The sequence below is a fragment of the Mustela lutreola genome, chromosome 10 (assembly GCF_030435805.1).
Source record: "Mustela lutreola isolate mMusLut2 chromosome 10, mMusLut2.pri, whole genome shotgun sequence".
Taxonomy (NCBI): domain Eukaryota; kingdom Metazoa; phylum Chordata; class Mammalia; order Carnivora; family Mustelidae; genus Mustela; species Mustela lutreola.
This window is the reverse complement of record NC_081299.1, coordinates 106,657,955-106,682,042: the sequence shown is the minus strand read 5'-3', so window position 1 is coordinate 106,682,042 and position 24,088 is coordinate 106,657,955.

Sequence of the window (24,088 nt, the reverse complement as noted above, 5' to 3'; positions counted from 1 at the left end):
GCAGCCCTCACTTCCTCCCCAAATCTCCAGCCACCTGGTTAACCTCCTGTCTTTGGGTACTGCCCCCTGGTCTCCTTGTGCTACTTGGAGGTCTCCTCCCTTAAGTCCTCTGCCTCCTTGTGGAGTCCAGTGTAACTGCCAGGACCAGAGGCTGAAGGCTCAGGCCCTGATCACTGACTCCAGCTGTGAGGTCAGACACCAGGCTCTAACTCACCACCTGCTGGGACTCCAAGATGTGGCACATCACCAGGCAGTGTTTGCCTGTGGACCCCAGAACCCACTGATGTGAGACTTCCTTCTTTTTTGGGTGAAATTCATATACAAGAATTTCGCCAAATGCAAAAGTATCCTACAATGACAGAGTTGTTCAACTAGTACCCTAGTTTGTTTTAGAGGTTTCTTTTACCTCCCCAAAACTCCTCCAGCCCCCTTGGAGACAATCTCTGCTCCCTCTTCCAGCCTCAAGCAATGCTGATCTGCTTTCTGTCTCTATACATGGCTCCTTTCTAGACATTATACATGAATCGAATGAGACAGTATATAGTTCTTGGTGATGGGCTTCCTTCACTTAGCATGATTTTCAGGGTCCTCCATGCTGTGGTTTCAGTCAGATTTTTCTCCTATTGTTGCCAAATAGAATTCCATGGTATAGATGGGCCACCTTTTGTTCATTCACTGGTTGGTGGCCCTTTTTGCTGCTGTCAGGTTTTTCCTATAGTGACATGCTGACTAGATGTTTCTAAACAAGGCTTGAATTGATGATTTTTTTTTTAAATTTCTCACAGCTAGATGTCTGCTTATGGAAATGCTGGGTCCAATGGGAAGCTTTTGTTGAACTTTTAAGAACTCTCTAAGTGACTTCCAAAGTGGCTCTTCTATTTCTGTTCCCCCTAGCAATATAAGAGGGTCCACTTTCTCAGCAACACATAGTGTTGTCTTTTGAAAAGAATCACATTTGTTGGTGTAAAATGGTCCCAGGTTTTACATGCATTTCCCTGCGGACTAACAACATTGATGACAGTTTTATGTGCTTATGAACTATGCATGTATCTTCTTAGTATCATGTGTATCTGAGTCTTATACTTTTTTTTTTTTTTTATGAGAGGGTGTTGCTTCTGCCCATTCAGTGAGTTCAGAGAACTCCTATGTCTTGTGGATGTGAGTCTTCATTGGCTATTTAATCAGAAATATTGTATCCTATCATTGGTTTCTCTGTTTCTTTTCTCAGTGTTAAAGTTGGATGCAAAAAATGTTCATCTTAAGTTTTTCTCTTACATATAGAGAGTGCCAACTCTTCTTCTCAGGGTTATGAGTTAGAGCCCCATGTTGGTGTTGGAGAACTAGCTAAAATTTTTTTAAAAAGCAATAAGGCACGTGGGTGGCTCAGTGGGTTAAAGCCTCTGCTTTCGGCTCAGGTCATGATCCCAGGGTCCTGGGATCAAGGCCCACATTGGCTCTCTGCTCAGCAGGGAGCCTGCTTCCCCCTCTCTCTCTGCCTGCCTCTCTGCCTACTTCTGATCTCTGTCTGTCAAATAAATGAAATCTTTAAAAAAAAAAAAAGCAATAAATAAAAAATAAACAGATGCATGTGTCAGGATTGGGAATTACTCCCCCTAAGGAAAGGATGGGGCAGCTACCTTGGTTCTTGAAGATCAGGAGACTTTCTGAGCCCTAGAGAATCCTAAATGTTGTGTGACATTTCCGAAGATAAACCCAGAAACCCTACACTTTTAATAGTTGTTGGCTTTCCTGTGTGTGGTCAGAGGTTCACTGACAGTCCATAGCTGGCACACTAAGAACAGAAGTAGACCAAGAAACAGAATGTTCCCTGGATGTACCATATTACTCTATGCCCTGGCTGCAGTCTCACTGGGAATGGGAATGGGCAACTGAAATCCCTGGTATTCAACACAGGTTAGGAAAGAAGTAGAAAGTTTGTGGTAACAGTTTAAATTACTGTGTACTCAGATTAAATGTGAAAGCAAATGGAGACTCTGTTGAACATTTTCTAAGTTTTGTGGTGGAAAGGAAGGCTAACAGACAAAACAATTCTACAACTCAGAGTTAGTGTTGCTGGGGTCTCAGATGCTTTGCTGGTACCTCACAATTTGACCCTTGAACATATAAGTAAAACTTGATACTGAGTACGATTTATGATTTGGGGGGGCTGATTTGGCAATACAACCCTTTATGTAATCCCCATATGCATTGACTGTGCTCTTACACAATTTTCTGATGTTTCTTGAAATAGTTGCCATTAGCCAAAGTTAAAGCAGGAAAATCTATGTACAGAGTGACTGGTGGATTATTGGTTTCGTGGCCATGATGACCAAATTGGTTGCTGAGCTATCTTCCAAAACCATGTATCATTCCTTTGCACTGCCCAATTTCAACTCGAAAAGCCCAAAGGCATATTGGCCTGCTGCTTTGTGGTCCTTGTCATCAATTCCCTGGAAGTTCAAGATTATAACAGCTGTCAATTTTTTAAAAGATTTTATTTATTTATTTGCCAATGACAAAAAGAGAGAACACAAGTAGGGGGAGCAGCAAAGGGAGAAGGTGAAGCAGGCTCCCTGCCAAGCAGGGAGCCCAATGTGGGGCTGGATCCCAGGACCCTGGGATCATGACCTGAGCTGAGGGCAGAAGCTTAACCCACTGAACCACACATGTTCCCCAACAGCTCTTATTATCCCAAACCTCATCTATCATAACTCACTTTCTTGTTTTACACAATTTCTTATAGTTATTAAAACAGTAGCAATAAGAAAAGTACAGTGAGAAATCTTACTTTGAAAAAGTACATTCATTTTTTGAAAACTTTCCACATGTACGTGTGAAAAATGGTTCTCTGTCATCCTGGCAGAGCTTAGCTGATGGCAATTCCCTTAGCCAAGTCATCCGGAACACACCTAACACATACCTAACACACAAGTTACGGTTTCTATTCTTTGTAGCCAGAAAGCACACACCCCATGGTCTCAGGAAGACGGTGCTGGGAAGAACATATTGTAGATGGAAAATGGACTTCACAGTGTCCTTCATATTACAAGGACTAGGGAACATCACCAGAAGGGGAGGAACAGACTTTTCCTGTGGTATTTTATTTTATTTTATTTTAATCAATATCACCAAATAATTTATTTGGAATCAGAATTAAAGAACATTTGATGTTGACAAATGTGTATTTATTCTGAACTAGTTGTACAACTAATCTGGCTCAAATTACCAAAGAAATATCATCTTATTTCTTCAGGATTGAGGCTATCAAGCATACTACCAGGCAATGATGTAATTAAATGTGCTGAAAACAATGCATTCATTAAGTAACTGCGAGGGCCAAAACACCAACAGCTATAAACATTGTCTTATAAGAGAAAAACCTATGAGAACACAAAGAAAAGAGTATTCTATCTTTGAACAGCTATCATCTAAGGAAAGCATGAATGCAGTCCCCTATTATCACAAATCAGGCAGTCGAATTTCCCACATTTGGTATGGACAAGCACTCAGCACAGGGAAGGCTGCCCCCCCCCCCCACCTCAGAGGAGCATGAGGGAGTACTTCCCAGCAGACAGAGAAGAATAAATTTATATCTCTCTCCCTCTCCTTAAAACTTGCTTTGAGGAGACAGAGTACGTTGGCTGCACTGGTGGAGCTCAGTTTCCTAGCCAGTCCCCCATGTACCCAAAAGGCCTGGACACCCAGGGGGAGAGGGAGGAAAACCAAAAGTCAACAACCTCTGGGCTGGCCCTCTGGTTAACACCTGCTGGCAAAATCCCAGGCCCTGAGAACATCACAGGGGCTGGCTTCTTCACCAGGCGGGTTCCTAGGGCAGTGATGCGGCAATTGTTCCTGGCTGCCTGGGAGAGAATGCCCAAGGATCCCGCTGTTGAGGGCAGGGCCAAAGGAAACCATCCCTTCTGCTCCCTTAGACTGGGCTCATAGTTCACAGCAGAGGGTTAGCAGAGTTCCAGGGGACCTGCTCTGCCACTGCCTTCCCTCAAATGGTATTTCTGCATCAAAGTTGACCTTTGGATGGAAAAAAGCCAGGTCTGGAAAACAAAGGAAAACAAATACTCCCAAAAGACTAGTACTTGGTCAATTATATGGCCCTGGATGGAGCACCCTTGGGTCCTTTTTTGCCTTTGTCTTGATTGGGCCTTGAGGGAGGGCTTTCCTTTTACCAGATTGTTGAAATTAGAAAAGATTGGGAAACCAAAAGGCATTCAACTTCAGTTGTCACCTGAGTTCATAGTGTGGCTGTGAGCAGAATAATACTCCCTCCCTAGGAGGTACCCATGGTAATGCCAGTGAGGAGGAAGCAGAAGGCTAGCTAAAGGACAGAGCACAGGCTGACTCCCTGAAACCCTGACCTCCCACTCCTGGATGAGATCTCTGTGACAGTTCCAGGAAGCTGCAACTGTCTTATCAGTAATGCCAAACTATAGGGAAAATCAACTTAATTTGACAATGGCAAAGGTCTCCAGTATCATATAGGCCCTCTTTAGCATATAAAAGTTCATTTGAAAGCCTCCCTTTCTCCCTACCCCTAATGCCCAAGTGTATAATGAGCCTTGGATGCCAACCCCAGGGCAGCAGCTCTTTCTGCCCAAGGGTCCTGTCCCTTGATTTAGTAAAACCAACATTTTTCACCAGAGATTTCATAAGAATAATGTCGTAAGAATTTTTTCTTTGTCGCTGGCTCCTGACCTCACTCCAAAACTCACCTGCATTCCAAATCCCCATCACCAAGAACCTCGGCACATGTTCCATCAGCAGCAAAAGAGATCCTGCAATGGGGCTTATGTTAAGGACCTTGAAATGGGGAGATGATTCTGGATTCTCCAGGCAGGCTCCTGGAATGACAAAAGGGTCTTAAAACTGGAAGAGGTAGAGAAGGAGGTTAGAAGGATGCTGTGTGAGGAGGACTCTGCCTGCTGGGGATGGGGCTGAACATGGAGAAGGGGCCTCTAAAAGCTGGAACAGGCAAAGAGACACACTGTCGGGTTTACCTAAAAAAATAGAAACTGCCAGTTATTTTATAGCAAAAATGGGATTTGTTGGGAATAAAAGGGAAGGGCGATCTGGGATAAACCAGCTGTGACAAAACCATAGGCGATTACAAAGAACAACTGGGTCGTACCTTCTTGTTGGAGAAAGGGGCAAGTTGGGAAGACTTATAAATGTTCATCTGGGTAAACTGTGAGTTGGAAGTGTGCTGGTGTCTCCTTGGGTGGAAAAGGCTAACTCTTACTCTGGTTTCTTACTCAGGCTGGGTTAGTAGATGCCTATGCCTGTGCAAGGTCAAGTTCTTGTAAGGTCTGATCAGTCCCTCCCCTGGGGCTGCAATGTCCTAGGAAGTATGGAGGGCAGAGGAGCTCCCTTTCTAAAAACCTCCAGACTGCATTTTAATGTGGATTCCCTTGACTAATTTTGACCCTCTCCTAGAGCCTTCAGAAAGGAAGGTATCTTGTGGACATTTGGATTTTAGTCTAGTGAGATCCTTTTTGGGAACTTGCACCCTCAGAACTGTAAGGTAAAAAATGTGTGTGAGTGGAGCCCTTTGTGGGGTCTCTTGGGACCAGCAGGGGAGTGCCTGGATGGGAGCTAGGAATCCCTGCCCCTCCTTTAACAGCAGCATTTCATTCCAGGGCTTTGACACAACTGGTGGCTCTCCCTCTCTCTCGGGGGAATAGAAGTCAGTCCTGGGCTCAGTGTTATCTATGAGACACCCAAGAAAGGCTCTGAGAAACCCACACTTCCCATGAGGCCACATTGTAGTCATGCATATCCTTCCTGAGGAGGACACTGGAGGGAAGAGAAATGAGCAGGGCAGGTTCAGGGTCTTTAAAGAGCCACACCCAGTAGCGCAGGAGGGCTCTTTCCCACAGCCTCAGGGCAGGATCCTTTCAGCCCCCATGCAAGGGGCTGGGAGTCCTGAATTCTCCTCCAGTATCAAGGAAAAACTGTCTCAGCAAAGCTGATGAGATGGCAGCAGTGAAGTAGCAGAAGAAAATCACCTTCTCTGGGTTCTGCCTCAGCCTTCAGGTGGATCTCCACAGGCAATAGGACTGGCCCTCAGAGCTAGGGCTGCCTGCGCACAGTGCCCCCTCCAGCGACGAAGGCTGACCTGGTTTGATGGAGGAGGAGGCACTCAGTGCTGAAGCCTCTGGAGAAGGCCACGAAGGAGGTTCCCCCATGGACAAGCCCCAAGCAGTTAAGACACACCTTCTGGACTCCATCCTCCTGCGAGATGGTGGGCAGCAGGGAGGGTGCCAACAATGGCTAGACGTTCAACCAGGTGGAAGTCAAGCCACTACCTGGGTGAGGTCTCCATCACCTCCAACCTGGAAAGCAGGGCAGCCCTACATGGGCATCCTGGGGCCACTCAGTCCTCCTGCTTCATCCTTCTCAAGTACCCTCTTGGGACCATAAGGGCACAGGCTTCTCTTAAAACAAAACAAAACAAAAGCTGCCCTTTGATCTAGCTGAGGGCTTTTATTTTTTTTATTAAATTGATTTATTTATTTTCAGAAAAACAGTATTCATTATTTTTTCACCACACCCAGTGCTCCATGCAATCCATGCCCTCTATAATACCCACCACCTGGTACCCCGACCTCCCACCCCCCCACCACTTCAAACCCCTAGCTGAGGGCTTTTAAAATACAAACTTGTAAGGGTTTTCTTACTTCAAGGTTTCACCCTGGCTCTGGCTCTACTTTATGTACAAGTCTGTATTCAGAATCTAGATGACCTTTCCCAACTCTATTTTAAAATACAGGAGCCACACCAATAGGGACTCAGGGCAATTGGACTTACTCTCCTGCCTGAAACAATAAAGTACTGCAAATACACACACTTCACAAGGTTTTTCTTTCATTTTGTCTGATGCTAGGCCTGAATCTAAGCATATTTGTAAGAAGAAGTTTATTTCCAAAAAGGTGTAAAAAACCTGCACCTCTAAATTTGACTGTACTTTTTCCTAATGGTGCTCTTGGCTGGCTAATGACTGCAAATAATCACATCATGGCTGACTCTGAATGTAGTCCTTTTCTAGGCGTGTGTATACTTATCCTTGGCCCCATGTGAAGGATAATCAGTCCCTCTGAGCTCGGTGCATCATTGGGGAAGGATGTTGGTCAAATAGTTAATAAAGGGAAATGAGGGTTTGGGGAGCCAGCAAAAAGAGAGCATGCTCATAAGTGGGTTGGTTCCAGAGAGGATCATGCTCTTTCTTCTAACAATATGCATAGCTCTCTGTCAGAAATCTGGCACTGACAAAAGAGCAATGTGGGGAGAAACCAGTGTACCATTTATCCTTAAGTAAAGTTGAATTCCTGCTAATTTATAACCTGTGCCTAAGCCCCCCCTCCCAGACAATCTGGGGAAGAGAGGAGAAACTGTGTTGTTTTTAGGTGTTATTATTTCCCTTCAGTGGGGTTGGCATGGGAAACAATTGTATTCTGGTTGATTATTTGGGAGAAGATATTTGCAAACGACATATGAGATAAAGGGCTAGTATCCAAAATCTATAAAGAACTTATCTAACTCAACTCGCAAAGAACAAATAATCCAATCAAGAAATGGGCAAAGGACACAAACAGACCTTTCTGCAAAGAAGACATCCAGATGGCCAACAGACACATGAAAAAGTCCTCCACATCAGTTGGCATCAGGGAAATACAAATCAAAACCACAATGAGGGACACCTGGGTGGCTTCTTGGGTTCATCCTATGCCTTCAGCTCAGGTCATGATCCCAGGGTCCTGGGATCGAGCCCCGCATCAGGTCTTCTGCTTAGCAGGGAGCCTGCTTCCCTCTCTCTCTCTGCCTGCTCAGCAGGGAGCCTGCTTCCCTCTCTCTCTGCCTGCCTCTCTGCCTACTTGTGATCTCTCTCTGTCAAATAAATAAATAAAATAGAATTAAAAAACAAAAAAACAAAACAAAACAAAACAAAACAAAAAACAACAAAACCACAATGAGACACCACTTCGATGCCAGTCAGAATGGCTAAAATTACAAAGCAGGAAATGACAGATGCTGGCAAGGATGCGGAGAAAGTGGAACCTTCCTACACTTTTGATGGGAATGCAAGCTGGTACAGCCACTCTGGAAAACAGCATGGAGGTTCCTCAAAAAGTTGAAAATAGAGCTACCTTATGACCCAGCAATCACACTAATGGGTGTTTACCCTAAAGATACAAAGGTAGTGATCCGAAGGTGCACATGCACCTGAATGTTTATAGCAGCAATGTCCAGAAGAGACAAACTATGGAAAGAACTTCGATATCCATCAACAGGTGAATGGATAAAGAAGATGTGATATATATATATGTATATATATTATACACACACACACACACACGCACACACATACACACAATGAAATATCATGCAGCCATCAAAAGAAAAATGAGATCTTGCCATTCGTAATGACATGGATGGAAGTAGAGGGTATTATGCTGAGCGAAATACGTCAGTCAGAGAAAGACAATTATCATATGATCTCCCTGATATGAAGAATTTGAGAGGCAACATCGGGGATTTGGGAGGCAAGGAAAGAAAAAATGTAATGAGATGAGGTCGGGGGGAGACAAACCATAAGAGACTCTTAATCTCACAAAACAAACTGAGGGTTGTTGGGGGTTGGGAGGTAGGGAGTGGGTGGTTGGGTTATGGACACTGGAGAGGTTATGTGCCATGGTGAGTGCTATGAAGTGTGTAAACCTGGCAATTCACAGACCTGTATGTACCCCTGGGGCTAATAAAACATTATGTGTTAGTAAAAAATGAAAAGTAAAAAAAAATCAATCAATAAATAAATGGATAAAAACCTGAATAGATATCTTTCTAAAGGATCATGGAAATGCAAATCAAAACCACAATGAAATATTATTATGTAAGTTATAATTGCTAATATAAAAAAGAAAAAAAAAGATAGAGTTGGTAAGGTTGTGGGGAAAATGGAACTCTTTTCACTGTTAGAAACATATATTGATACAGACACTTTTTTTTTTTTTTCCAAAAAGAATTAAAGTAAAACTAACATGTGATGCAGCATTCCCAATTTGGGGCGTATATCCAGAGGAAATGAAAACAAGATCTCGGGAAAACAAGATGGCGGGTAAGTAGGAGGAGGCGCCTTTTCAAACTGTACCCTAAAGTGAGCTGATTACCTACCAAAGAACTCTGATCACCCATGAAATCAGCCTGAGATCAGAATTACACACATCTGGATCTCTACGGGGACAGAAGATGCCAGTGGGCAGGGAAAGTGGAGTGGGAACGTCGGACTGATACCGGAAGATAAACAGAAGGGAGAGGGAGCCACCAGAGGCAATCCATTGGAAAGTATACCCCAGTACAAGAATGTCCTGCGTCTGGGGCATTAACTTGGAGTCTGGTTGAAAGCACTCAAAAAGAGCAAGGATTGTGGGGGGAAATAGTGGGAATTGGGGTGGCTAGGGACAGGGGCTTAAGTCCCCAGACCCAGGACAGCCACCCCTGGCACTGAGCCAGAGAGAGTGCAGTGGAGAAACCAGGACTTGGTCCCTGAGCCACCAGTATGCCTGAGAGCACGCTCCTGTGAGGGGCTTGGAGCCTTGCCAGCAGAAGCACAGCACTTTTGTAGTCCCCACGTGAGCGCTGTGCTGTCCAATCAGAGCATGAATCATGCCCTGTGCCCTCCCTTGAGGTGTGGGCAGGCGCCAGCCCAGCACTCTTGGATCCAGAAAGACCAGGCACTCCCAGCCTGGGCTTAAGGGAAAATCTCAATGTGCAATCACTGCTTGGAACCTCTCTGGCGGTCTGGGCCTTCCCAGACAGCCACCGCTGTCATGGTTTTGGGTACAAGCAGGAGTACCTGTGTCCACAAGGACCACGACTCGGAATGTGCTCTGCCAGCGGCCGAGAGGGAACTTATGTACTCTGCAGCCCCCAGAGGGGAACAGACTGATGCTTCTCTCTGTAAGGGAGGTCTGGGTGCAGTTTACTTTCCTCTAAACCTCCAAAAACCATCAAAAGCTGTCAAGGCGAAAAAACAAACAAACAAACAAACAAACAAACAAACATAAAAACCTTTAGAGAACAAAAACCTGAAAAACCGGTTTCCTCAGAGACCACTCCCTTGATGGTTAACTCAGGGAACATTGCCCAAAAACCCACGTGGCAGGCCCCTCCCCGAGAAAGCCAACCAGGAAGAAAAAAAAAAAGAAAAAGACAAGAGAACAACCACCACTACTTCATAGATACAACTTTTATTTTTAATTCGTTCCCACTATTCTGATTTATTTTTTATATATAGATAATTTTTAACCTATTTACCATCACAATGAGATGTCCAATACATCAAATTCCATAATAACCTTTTTTTTTTCTTTTTTAGAGAGTAGAGATGGAGAGAGAAATCAAGAAACAGATTTTCTTTTTTTTTTTTTTTTTGGACAGAGAGAGATCACAGTAGGCAGAGAGGCAGGCAGAGAGAGAGGAAGGGAAGCAGGCCACCTGCTGAGCAGAGAGCCCGATGCGGAACTCGATCCCAGGACCCTGAGATCATGACCTGAGCCGAAGGCAGCGGCTTAACCCACTGAGCCACCCAGAAGCCCTCCATAATAACCTTTTAACCTGAACTTTTTAATACATATACCCGTGTTTTTCTTTTGCTCTACTATTTTAATTTTTTTTTAAATTTTAGTTAAGTTTAGTTTATTCCTTTTTTATTTTTATTTTAAATATCCATATAGAGTAAAACTTCAAGGTAATCCCCTTTCCCCAATCAATTCTACCCCTCTAGGTAAACCAATTTTTAAATCCCCCTTTATCTTAGGAAAGTTGAGTCCCTTAACAAAGGTATCAAAATACACCCAGGAAGAGTCAAAATAATCTTCCTCACCCACACTGAGAATTTATAAACACTCTTCCATCATTTCCTTCTGCCAGTGTTTTTGTGTATTTGTGTTTGTCCTGATAATATATAAATCTTATACTTGGGGTCCTTTTTGACGAGGTATTTTTTTTTTTTTGCACATATATATATATATATATACATTTTGTTCTCTCGTCATATACTTTTATCAGTCTTTTTGTTTGTTTTTGTTTGTACACTTCATAAATCTTACCTTGGGACCCATTTGAGCTGAACCTTCTCTTTGATCTATTCTTTCCAGTCTCTCTCTCTCTCTCTCTCTTTTTCTATTTCTTTTCCCCTTTCTCTATTTCTTTTTTCTTTCATTTGGGGGGGGGGGACTTCTGATTTCTCAGAAGCATTCTCGGGTGCACCTTGACTGTACCACAGTTGACACACCCAGCTACATCCATTCAGCCATCTCTCACCAAAATGACTAGGAGGAGGAATGCCCACAGAAGAAAAATACAGAGGAAGGGCCTTCTGCAAAAAAGCTAATGGCTATCGACATAGACAATATGTCAGAAAGGGAATTTAGGCCAACAATTATCCAGGCAATAGCTAGGTAGGAGAAAGCCATGAATCACCAAATGGAATTGATTAGGAATTGAAAACCACCAGAGGTGATGTTCACAATGTTAGGGAAGAAATGAAAGCCACCAGGGATGAGGTTCACAATGCTCTCAATGAGTTCTAATCTAATCTAAATTCTCTCAAAGCTAGGGTAGCTGAGACAGAAGATAGAATTGGTGATCTGGAGGACAAACAGATAGAGAGAAAGGATCAGGAGGAAGCCTGGAACAAACAGCTTAGAAGCCACGAAAACAGAATCAGGGAAATAAAGGATGCCATGAAATGTTCCAACGTCAGAATTATTGGAATCACTGAAAGGGAGGAGAGAGAAAGAATTCTAGAAGATATAGTGGAACAAGTTCTTCATGAAAATTTTCCCAATCTCACGAATGGAACCATCATTCATGTACTAGAGGCAGAACAGTATCGCCCCCAAGATTATAGATTCTCAAAAGTCCTCGAGACACCTAATAGTAAGAATGAAGAATTATAATTGTAGGCAGGCCCACTTGAAGGTAGCTTGGACAAAGAAGCTCCTTAAGTAAAGAGGAAAGCCCATTAGAATAACATCAGACCTGTCCACAGAACCCTGGCAAGCCAGAAAGGGCTGGCAAGATATATACAAGGCACTAAATGAGAAGAACATGCAGCCAAAAATACTTTATCCAGCAAGACTGACATTCAAAATAGATGGAGAGATAGAGTTTCCAAGACACAGAAGGCTTAAAAGAGTATGCAACCACCAAGCTGAAACTGCAGAAAATATAAAGGGGAGTTCTATAAAAGAGGAAAAATCCTAAGAATAGCATTGAACAGAAATATAGAGACAATCTACAGAAAGAAATACTTCAAAGGTAAAACGATGTCAATAAAAACGTATCTATCAAAAATCACTCTCAACGTGAATGGCCTAAATGTGCCCATAAAATCACACATGGTGGCAGATTGGATAAAACGACAGGACCCATCCATATGTTGTCTACAAGAGACCCATTTAGAACCTAAGGATACATCCAGACTGAAAATGAAGGGATGGAGAAGCATCTTTCATGCAAACGGGCCTCAAAAGAAGGCCGGAGTAGTGATTCTCATATCAGATAAACTAGATTTTAAACTAAAGACTGTAGTCAGATATACAGAAGGACACTACATTATTCTCGAAAAGACTATCCACCAAGATAATCTAACAATTGTAAATCTCTATGCCCCCAATATGGGAGCAATCAATTACATAAGAAAACTGTTAATCAAGATAAAGAGTCATATTGATATGAATACATTAATAGTAATAGATTTTAACATGCTTCTTTCAGTAATAGACATATCATCCAAGCAGAAAATCAATAAAGAAACAGAGCATTGAATGACACATTGGATCAGATGGACGTCTTAGATATATACAGAACATTCCACCCTAAAACAACAGAAGACTCATTCTTCTCAAGTGCACATGGAACCTTTTCAGTGTAACAGTATTCATTGTTCTTGCACCGCACCCAGTGCCCCATGAATTCTGTGCCCTCTCTAATACCCACCACCTGGTTCCCAAAACCTCCCACCCCCAGCCCCTTCAAAACCCTCAGACTGTTTTTCAGAGTCCATAGTCTCTCATGGTTCACCTCCCCTTCCAATTTCCCCCAACTCCTTCTCTTCTCTAACTCCCCTTGTCTTCCATGCTATTTGTTATGCTCCACAAATAAGTGAAACCATATGATAATTTATTCTCTCTGCTTGAATTACTTAACCCAGCATAATCTCTTCCAGTTCCGTCCATGTTGATACAAAAGTTGGGTATTCGTCCCTTCTGATGGAGGCATAATACTCCATAGTGTATATGAACCACATCTTCCTTATCCATTCATCCGTTGAAGAGCATCTTGGTTCTTTTCACAGTTTGGAGACCGTGGCCATTGCTGCTATAAACATTGGGGTACAGATGGCCCTTCTTTTCACGACATCTGTATCTTTGGGGTAAATACCCAGTAGTGCAATTGCAGGGTCATAGGGAAGCTCTATTTTTAATTTCTTGAGGAATCTCCACACTATTGTCCAAAGTGGCTGCACCAATTTGCATTCCCACCAACAGTGGAAGAGGGCTCCCCTTTCTCCACATCCACTCCAACACACACTGTTTCTCCTATCTTGCTAATTTTGGCCATTCTAACTGGTCTAAGGTGGTATCTCAATATGGTTTTAATTTGAATGTCCCTAATGGCTAGTGATGATGAACATTTTTTTAAATTTTATTAAAGATTCTTTTTTTAATTTTAAGCATAACAGTATTCATTATTTATGCACCACACCCAGTGCTCCATGCAATCCGTGCCCTCCATAATACCCACCACCTGGTACCCCAACCTCCCAACCCCCGCCACTTCAAACCCCTCAGATTGTTTTTCAGAGTTATACTTTCTCATGGTTCACCTCCCCTTCCAAGTTCCCCGAACTCCCTTCTCCTCTCTAACTCCCCATGTCCTCCATGCTATTTGTTATGCTCCACAAATAAGTGAAACCATATGATACTTGACTCTCTCTGCTTGACCTATTTCACTCCAGTCCACTCCATGTTGCTACAAAAATTGGATATTCATCCTTCTGATGGATGCATAATACTCCATAGTGGATATGGACCACATTTTCCTTATCCATTCGTCCTTTGAAGGGCATCTTGGCTCGTTTCATAGTTTGGCGACAGTGGGAATTGCTGCTATAAACATTGGGGTACAGATGGCCCTTCTTTTCACTACATCTGTATCTTTGGGGTAAATACTCAGGAGTGCAATTGCAGGGTCATAGGGAAGTTCTATTTTTAATTTCTTGAGAAATTTCCACACTGTTCTCCAAAGAGGCTGCACCAACTTGCATTCCCACCAACAGTGGAAGAGGGTTCCCCTTTCTTTACATCCCCTCCAACACATGTTGTTTCCTGTCTTGTTAATTTTGGCCATTTTAACTGGTGTAAGGTGGTATCTCAATGTGGTTTTAATTTGAATCTCCCTGATGGCTAGTGATGATGAACATTTTTTCATGTTTCTGGTAGCCATTTGTATGTCTTCCTTGGAGAAGTGTCTGTTCATATCTTCTGCCCATTTCTTAATATGATTGTCTGTTTTGTGTGTGTTGAGTTTGAGGAGTTCTTTATAGATCCTGGATATCAACCTTTTGTCTGTACTGTCATTTGCAAATATCTTCTCCCATTCTGTGGGTTGCCTCTTTGTTTTGTTGACTGTTGCCTTTGCTGTGCAGAAGCTTTTGATCCTGAAGAAGTCCCAAAAGTTCATTTTTGCTTTTTTTTATGATGTATTTTTATTTATTTATTTATTTTATTTTCAGCATAACAGTATTCATTATTTTTGCACCACACCCAGTGCTCCATGCAATCCATGCCCTCTATAATACCCACCACCTGGTACCCCGACATCCCACCCCCCACCCCTTCAAAACCCTCAGATTGTTTTTCAGAGTCCATAATCTGTCATGGTTCACCTGGTCCATATACACTATGGAGTATTATGTCTCCATCAGAAAGGATGAATACCCAACTTTTGTAGCAACATGGACGGGACTGGAAGAGATTATGCTGAGTGAAATAAGTCAAGCAGAGAGAGTAAAATATCCTTTTCACTTTTGTTTCCTTTGCCCTTGGAGACATGTCTTGAAAGAAGTTGCTGTAGCTGATATTGAAGAGGTTATGCCTATGCTCTCCTCTCAGCTTCTAATGGATTCCTGCCTTATGTTGAGGTCTTTTATCCATCTCGAATTTATCTTTGTGTATGGTGTAAGAGAATGATCGAGTTTCATTCTTCTACATACAGCTGTGAGTTACCCAGCACAATTTATTGAAGACTGGTTTTTTTTCCACACTGTGTATGTTTTCCTGTTTTGTTTAAGATTATTTGGCCATAGAGTTGAGGGCCCATATCTGGACTCTATAGTCTGTCCCACTCGTCTGTTTTGTCTGTTTTTATGTCAGTACCATACTATCTTGGTGATCACAGCTTTGTAGTAAAGATTGAATTAGGGCAATGTGATGTCCCTCATTTTGTTTTTCTTTTTCAATGTTTCCTTAGCAATCCAGGGTCTCTTCTGATTCCATAAGACTCTTTGCTCCAGCTCTTTGAAAAATACCATTGGAATTTTGATCGAAATGGCATTGAAATTTTAGATTTCTCTACAGAATATAGACATTTTTACAATCTTTATTCTTCCAATCCATGAGCATGGAATGGTCTCCCATCTTTTGGTGACTTCTTCAATTTTTTTCATGAGTTTTCTGTAGCTCCTCAAAATAAGACCCTTTACCTCTTTGGTTAGGTTTATTCCCAGGTATCTTATGGTTCTTGGTGCTACAGTCAATGGAATCAATTCTCTAATTTCCCTTTATGTGTTTTCATTGTCAGTGTATAAGAAATCCACCGATTTCTGTACACTGACTTTGTATCCTTCCACGTTAATGAATTGCTGTATGAGTTCTAATAGTTTGGGGGCGGAGTCTTTTGTGTTTTCCCTATAAAGTTTCATGTTATCTAGGAAGAGAGAGAGTTTGACTTCTTCATTGCCAATTTGGATACCTTTTATTTCTTTTTGTTGTCTTATTGCTTTTGCTAGGACTTCTAATACTATGTTGAACAAGAGTGGTGAGAGTGGACATCTTTGTCGTGCTCCTGATCTCAACAGGAAGACTGTGAACTTTTTCCCATTGATGATAATATTTGCTGTGGGTCTTTCATAGATAGATTTTATGAAGTTGGGGAATGTTCCCTCTATCCCTATACTTTGAAGCATTTTAATCAGGAACGGATGCTGGATTTTGTCAAATGCTTTTTCTGCATCAGTTGAGAGGACCATGTGCTTCTTCTCTCTTCTCTTATTGATTTGTTCTATCACATTGATTGATTTGCGAATGTTGAACCATTCCTTGAAACCCAGGGATGAATCCCACCTGATCATGCTAGGTAATATTTTTAATTTGCTCTTGGATCCTATTTGCTAGGATCTTGTTGAGTATCTTAGCATCCATATCCATCAGGGATATTGGCCTGAAATTCTCCTTTTTTGGGGGGGGTGTTCTTTGCCAGGTTTTGGGATCATGGTAATGCTGGCTTCATAACAAGAGTCTGGAAGTTTTCCTTCTGCTTCAATTTTTTGAAAGAGCTTCAAGGAAATAGGTGTTATTTCTTCTTTGAACATTTGGTAGAATTCCCCAGGGAATCTGTCAGGTCCTTGGCTCTTGTTTGTTGGGAGGCTTTTGATCACTGCTTCAATCTTGTTCCTAGATATTGGTGTATTCGGCTTGTCAATTTCCTCCTGGTTCTTTTTTGGAAATTTATAATTTTTCAGGAACACATGCATTTCATCTAAGTTGCTTAACTTTATTGGAATATAATTATTGATAATAATTTCTGATGGTTGTTTCTATTTCCTTGGTGTTAGTTGTGATCTCTCCCTTTTCATTCATAATTATATAAATTTGGGCCTTCTCTCTTTCCTTTGGTTTAGTTTGGCCAATGGTTTATCGATCTTGTTGATTATTTAAAAAAAAAAAACAGCTTCTAGTTTCATTGATGCATTCTAATGTATCTCTAATTTATATCTCATTGATCTCTGCTCTAATCTTGATTGTTTACCTTCTTCTGTGTGGAGTTGACTGGATTTGTTGTTGATTCTCCAGTTCATTAAGATGTAAAGACAACTGGTGTATTCTGGATTTTTCAATTTTTTTGAGAGAGGCTTAGATGGCTAAGTATTTCCCCATCGGACTAGCTTTGCTGTATCCCATAGGTTTTGGACTGAAGTGTCTTCATTCTCATTGGTTTCCATGAATTGTTTATGTTTTTCTTTGATCTCCTGGTTGATTCAAGCATTCTTAAGCAAGGTGGTCTTTAGCTTCCAGGTGTTTGAATTCCTTCCAAACTTTTCCTTCATGTTGAGCTAAATTTTCAAAGCGTTGTGATCTGAGAATATGCAGGGAGTAATCTCAATCTTTTTGTGTCAGTTGAGCCCTGATTTGTGACCAGTTTATGGCCTATTCGGGAGAAGGTTCCATGTCCATTCGAGGAGAATGAGTATTCTGTTGTTTTAGGATGGAATGTTCTGTATATATCTATGAGGTCCATCTGGTCCAATGTGTCATTCAATGCTCTTGTTTCTTTATTGATTTTCTGCTTGGATGATCTGTCTATTACTGAGAGTGGCACGTTAAGATCTCCTTCTATTAATGTATTCATATCAATATGACTCTTTATCTTGGTTAACAATTTTCTTATGTAATTGGCTGCTCTGATATTAGGGGCATAAATATTTACAATTGCTTGATCTTCTTGGTGGATAGTCCCTCTATAAATTATGTATCTCTGCCTACAGTCTTTAGTTTAAAATCTAGTTTATCTGATATGAGAATTCCCTACCTCAGCCTTCTTTTGAGGCCCATTGGCATGAAAGATACCTCTCCATCCCTTCACTTTCAGTCTGGATGTATCCTTAGGTTCAAAATGGGTCTCTTGTAGACAACATATGGATGGGTCCTGTTGTTTTATCCAATCTGCAACCTTGCATCATTTTATGGGTGCATTTAGGCCATTCACATTGAGAGTGATTATTGAGAGACATGTTTTTTGATATCGTGTTACCTGTGAAGTCTTTGTTTCTACAGGTTATCTCCATATATTTGTGTTCAATGATATCCTTAGGACTTTTTCTCTTTTATCTAACCCACCTTAATATTTCCTGCAGTGCAGGCTTGGTGGTCACATACTATTTTAAACCTAGCTGGTCTTGGAAGCTCTTTATGTCTCCATACATTTTGAATGTCAGTCTTTATTCTTTTCCATTGATCTAGGTGTTGATTTTCTTGCTAACACTGTACTATTTTTTTAAATTTATGTTCAGTGTAACAATTCATTGATTTTGCACCACACCCAGTGCTCCATGCAATCTATGCCCTCTCCAATACCCACCATCTGGTTCCCCCAACCTCCCACCCACCGCTCCTTTAAAACCCTCAGATTGTTTTTTAGAGTCCATAGTCATGGTTCACCTCTCCTTCCAATCCCCCAACTCCCTTCTCCTAACTCCCCATGTCCTCCATGCTATTTGTTATGCTTCACAAATAAGTAAAACCATATTATAATTGACTCTCTCTGGTTGACTTATTTCACTCAGCATAATCTCTTCCAGTCCCATCCATGTTGCTACAAAAGTTGGGTATTCATCCTTTCTGATGGAGGCACAATACTCCATAGTGTATATGGACCACATCTTCCTTATCCATTCGTCCATTGAAGGGCATCTTGGTTCTTTCCACTGTTTGGCAACCGTGGCCATTGCTGCTATAAACATTGGGGTACAGATGGCCCTTGTTTTCACTACATCTGTATCTTTGGGATAAATACCCAGGAGTGCAATTGCAGGGTAATAGGGAAGCTCTATTTTTAATTTCTTGAGGAATCTCCACACTCTTCTCCAAAGTGGCTGCACCAACTTGCATTCCCACCAACAGTGGAGGAGGGTTTCCCCTTTTTCCACATCCCCTCCAACACATGTTGTTTCCTGTCTTGCTAAGAGCCTGCCTCCCCAGGGACTGCGACTTGGAACATTGTACTATTTTGATTACTGTAGGTTGGTAATATAGTTTGAAATCAGGCAGTATGATGCCTCCAGCTTTGTTCCTTCTTAAGATTGCTTTGGCTATTTAGGATCTTTGTTGTTTCAGAACAATTTTAACATTGTTAGTTCTATTTTGGTTTCAAAGTGCTACTTGGTATTTAATAGGGATTTCACCTAATCTATAGATGACTTTGTATAGACATTTTAAAAACCTTAATTATTTCAATCTATGAATACAGAGTATCTTTCAATTTATTTCTAATTTCTTTTTTATAATTTTTATTTAATTTTTAACTTTATTTTTTGTCCCAGAATTCATTTTTTATGCACCACACCCAGTGCTCCATATTTCTAATTTTTAAAATCAACTGTATATATATTTTAGGAGACAGATCTTTCACTCCCTTGGCTAAATTTAGTCCTAGATATTTTATTCCTTTGATGCAATTGTAAAAGGAATTATTTTCTAATTCCTTTGGTAGTTTGCATATAATGGAGAGAAACAAAACAGATTTTTGTGTATTGATTTTGTACTCTGATATTTTACTGAAGTTGTTTATAAGTTCTCACTTTTTTGGTAAAGTATTTAGGTTTTTCCAAATATTGAATCGCAGGTTATGTTCCAAAAAGATCACTCTGCTGGTTACTGGAGAAGAATGGGCTCTGTACAGCAGAAAAAGGGAGAGCCTAACCCTAAGCCCTAACCCTAACTCCACCCTAAATCTAATCAAACATCATGCCCAATTTTGAGGACTGACAACTGTACTCTGAAATCACAAACAAGTCCATCATTCTGCCTTTCATTCCTTGCTCAGTATTGTACTGAAAGTTCTACCCAGAACAATGATGCAAGAAATAAGGAATCCACATGAGAAAGGAAACAGTAGACCTAGATCTATTTAGAGACCAGAGATGGCATCATCTCATATAAAGAGCATATTCGATATCTTTTTTTTTAAAGATTTTATTTATTTATTTGACAGAGATCACAAGTAGGCAGAGAGGTAGGCAGAGAGAGAGAGGAGGAAGCAGGCTCCCTGCTGAGCAGAGAGCCCGATGCGGGACTCGATCCCAGGACCCTGAGATCATGACCTGAGCCGAAGGCAGCGGCTTAACCCACTGAGCCACCCAGGTGCCCTCGATATCTTTTTATTACTACTAATACCCTCCTTGTACTTGGTATTCCAATGAGCAGCGCATTTCAACATTGCCTGCATTTTACCCTTGTGTAGATGTGGATTTGAGAAAGGAACATGTCAGTGCTTCCACAAATGTACATTGGAACAACCAAATAATAAAATTTTATTTTTGGCACACACACACACAAAAGAATCAATAAAAAATGATTACAGCCAGTTCCCTAATTCTGCAAACTGACAGGACAAAATATCAATACACACAAATCTCTCTTATTTGTATACATATTGCTAATGTATGCCCAAAAAGGAATTTAAGAAAACAATTCCATTTTAGGGAATATCAACATTGACAAAAATATTTGGGAATAGATGTAATCAAGGTATATGTCTTGTACACCAAAAATTACAAAACACTGCTGAAAGAAAGGGAAACCTAAATAAATCTGAGGGTAACCCATGGTGATGAAAAGACATACTACTGATAAGATGGCAACAGTACACAAACAATGTGAAAATTCAGTGCCTTCCAAAGAAATTGCACAAAGGCCTTTGGGAAGAAATGCACATATGGAATTTTAAGGGACCATAAGATAACCAAACCCATCTTGAAATAGAAAATCAATGGTGAAAGGTTATATTTCCAAATTTCAAACCTTAATACAAAGCAACAGTAAATAAAACATTGTGATATTGCCGTAAAGGTATGCATACACCCTGAAACAAATAATACATTGTATGTTAATTAGTTGAATTTAAATAAAAAATTAATAAATAAAATAGGGTTTTTTTAAAAATATGCATACAGATCAGTGTGATTTAACTGAGAGCCCAGAAATAAACCCCTTCATGTATGGTCCACTGAATTTTGACAAGGGTAGACAACATTACATTAGGGGGACAGATTCATCTTTTCAACAAAGGGTGCTAGATAATCGGTTATCCATGTACAGAGGAATGGAGCTGGACCCTTACCTCACACCACATATAAACAGTAACTCAAAATAAGTTAAAGGAGTAAATGTAAGATGGAAAATTATAAGCTTTAGAAGAAAAATGGGGATAAATCTTCATAACTTTGGATTTAGCAATGTTTTTAGATCTGACACCAAAACATAAGAAGGGAAAGAAAATAATACATAAAATAATATCCTTAAAATTAAAAATCTGTCCCAGGCACCTGGGTGGCTCAGTTGGTTAACCATCTGACTTTTAATAGTGGCTTACATCATGATCTCAGAGTCATGATAGAGCCCCATGTCATGTTCCACACTGAATGTGGGGTCTGCTTAAGATTCTCTTTCCTTCTCCCTCTGCCCCTGTCCATTTGTACACTCTCTCTCACTCACTCTTTTAAAAAATGTAAAAAAAAATAATAAAATATTTGTACATAAGAAGATACTATCCAGAAAGTGAAAAGACAGCCTCCAGAATGGAAGGAAATAGTTGTACATTATTTATCTAATAAGAGTCTGTTGCCCAGAATATGTAAAGAGCTTTTGCAACTCAACAAAAAGACAGCCCCAGAGAAATCATACAAATGGCAAAGAGCACATGAATAGATGTTAAACATTATTAGTCTTTATGGAAATGAAGATTTAAACCAGTTTAGATGTCCTTTTACACAAGTAGAATCACTATGATTGAGAAAACTAAAAATAACAAAAGGATTTGGAGAAACTGAAACTCCTATACCTTGCTTGTAAAAAATAGTGCAGTCTATGTATAAAATAGTTTGACATTTACTCAAATAGATCAAAGCAGAATTAACATATGGTTCAACAATTGCATTCCTAGATATATATCCCCCAAATTGAAAACAGTAGTTCAAAGAAACAAACAAAAATGTGCAGGAATATTGATAGGAACAGTGCTCACAAAAGGCAAAAGCCAGACACTGTGCAAATATCCACCCATGGGGAAAAGGATCAAAAAAATGAGGTCAATCCATAAATGGATATTTCGTTCTGCCCTAGGAAGGAATGAAGTAAAATGGCTCATCTGTGTGGAAAAACATATGGTGGTTCCTTAAAATATTAAGCACACAATTCCACTGCAGCCTATATGCCCCTCAAAACTGAAAGCAGAAGCACCCTTATTCAGAACAGCATTTCTCACAACAGCCAAAAGGCGGAAGCCACCCAAGTGTCCACTGTCATATGAATGGATAAGAAAAATGTGGTTTTTACACCATGAAACACGACTCAGCCTTAAAAACTAAGGGAGTTCTGACACAGGCTATAACACATTGACCATGAAAGTCATTATGCTGAGTGAAATCAGCCAGGCATGGGAGGAGAGATACTGTATGATTCCACGGATGAGGTGTCTGGGACACAAAGCCGGATGTGGTTGCAGGGGGTTGAAGGGAAAGGACAATGGGGAGGGTGTTTCATGCTCACAGATTCCCTCGGGAGAATGTGAAAGTTCTGGAGAATGATGTCCAACTGTGGGAACTCAGCTAAGGTCAGAGACTGTGTACTTGAAATGTTTTAAGGGGTTGATGTTCTTATGTTTAGTCACTGTGAAAAAGTGAACGAAGGATTGATGCATGTCACAACGTGGATGGACACTGAAAAGAGCCCCAGTGACATAAGCCATATAGAAATCCCACTTACTTGGGAGCTGTCTGTGCTCCTTACGTCCGTCAAGGTTACCCAAATAAGGGAAAGTCCTGAAGAAGTTCCAGAAGAAGAAAACTGGATCCGAATGGAGAGGACATTTCAGACTGTTGGACATGTGGTGACAGCTGGAGTGGGCCTGTGGTCTGGGTTCAAATGTGGGAACCATCATGGTTTCCTCATTTGGGGTTATGTGGTGGATCTGCAGGACAGTGTCCCTGTTTGTGGTAAAATGCACTGAAGTAGTCTGTGTGAAGTGGCAGACATGGTAGAGAAACAACAGCTGGGGAGTCTGAGTGTGGAGATAAAGCTCATCTATGCTGCTGTGACACATAACTGCAGATGTGACATCACTGCAGAGGAAATGACTCTTCTGAATACCCACATCGGCACCACATCACAGAAGCAGAGGACCTCAGATTTTGGGGTGGAGGCCAAGCCTTCCCCCAGATACAGGTCACCCATAGTGGAGAGGCCACTCGCCATTGCAGGAGGCCACATGTTTGCAAGAGACTCATGGGGGCATTGAATCAGGTGCTGCCATGTCTCGGGTGCAGTAGAAGCAGTGAGGTTTGAAATTCCAATTCTCCATAATGCTCCCCCACAACCTGCTTAGAACTGTGAAAAGGCAGGAAGGAAGCCTCAGTAAAGTGGACTGGGGACACCAGAAGGGGAGGCTGCAAGGGGGTGCCTGGCGCTGCATTACAATGGAGCCCATTACAGACCCCACAGTAGTAGCCCCCACAGGATAGGCTCCTCTCTTCCAGGCTGACGGGGAAACTGGAGGGTTCATCTTCTACAGGAAATCAGCATCCCTGCAGCTGAACCAGTGAGAACCCTCTTCACACACATCCTCCTCCCCAAACCCCTGCCTTTCTCCAGAGGACTTTTCTTCCAAGCAGCCCTCCCAACTGCTTCCTTGCTCGCCATGAAATACTGTTCCTCTCCTTTGTTTCTTGCCCTTGCCTGTGATGGGACTGGAGCTTGCTCAGTCCAGATCGCCATTCTCTGCTCTTCCCAAGTAAAACCCATGTTTCTGGTCAAATAATTGACCATTAGAGTTTAAGGTGAAGGGAACTAATATACTTAAGAAATTCTCAAGGAGCAAAATCAATATACACAAATCAATTGCATTTCTACGTGCTCAGAAGGAACCATCGGAAAAAGTCCACAGAGAACAATATCATTTACTACTGCGTTCAAAAGAACAAGATACCTAGGAGTCTCCTGAACCCATAAGGGGACAG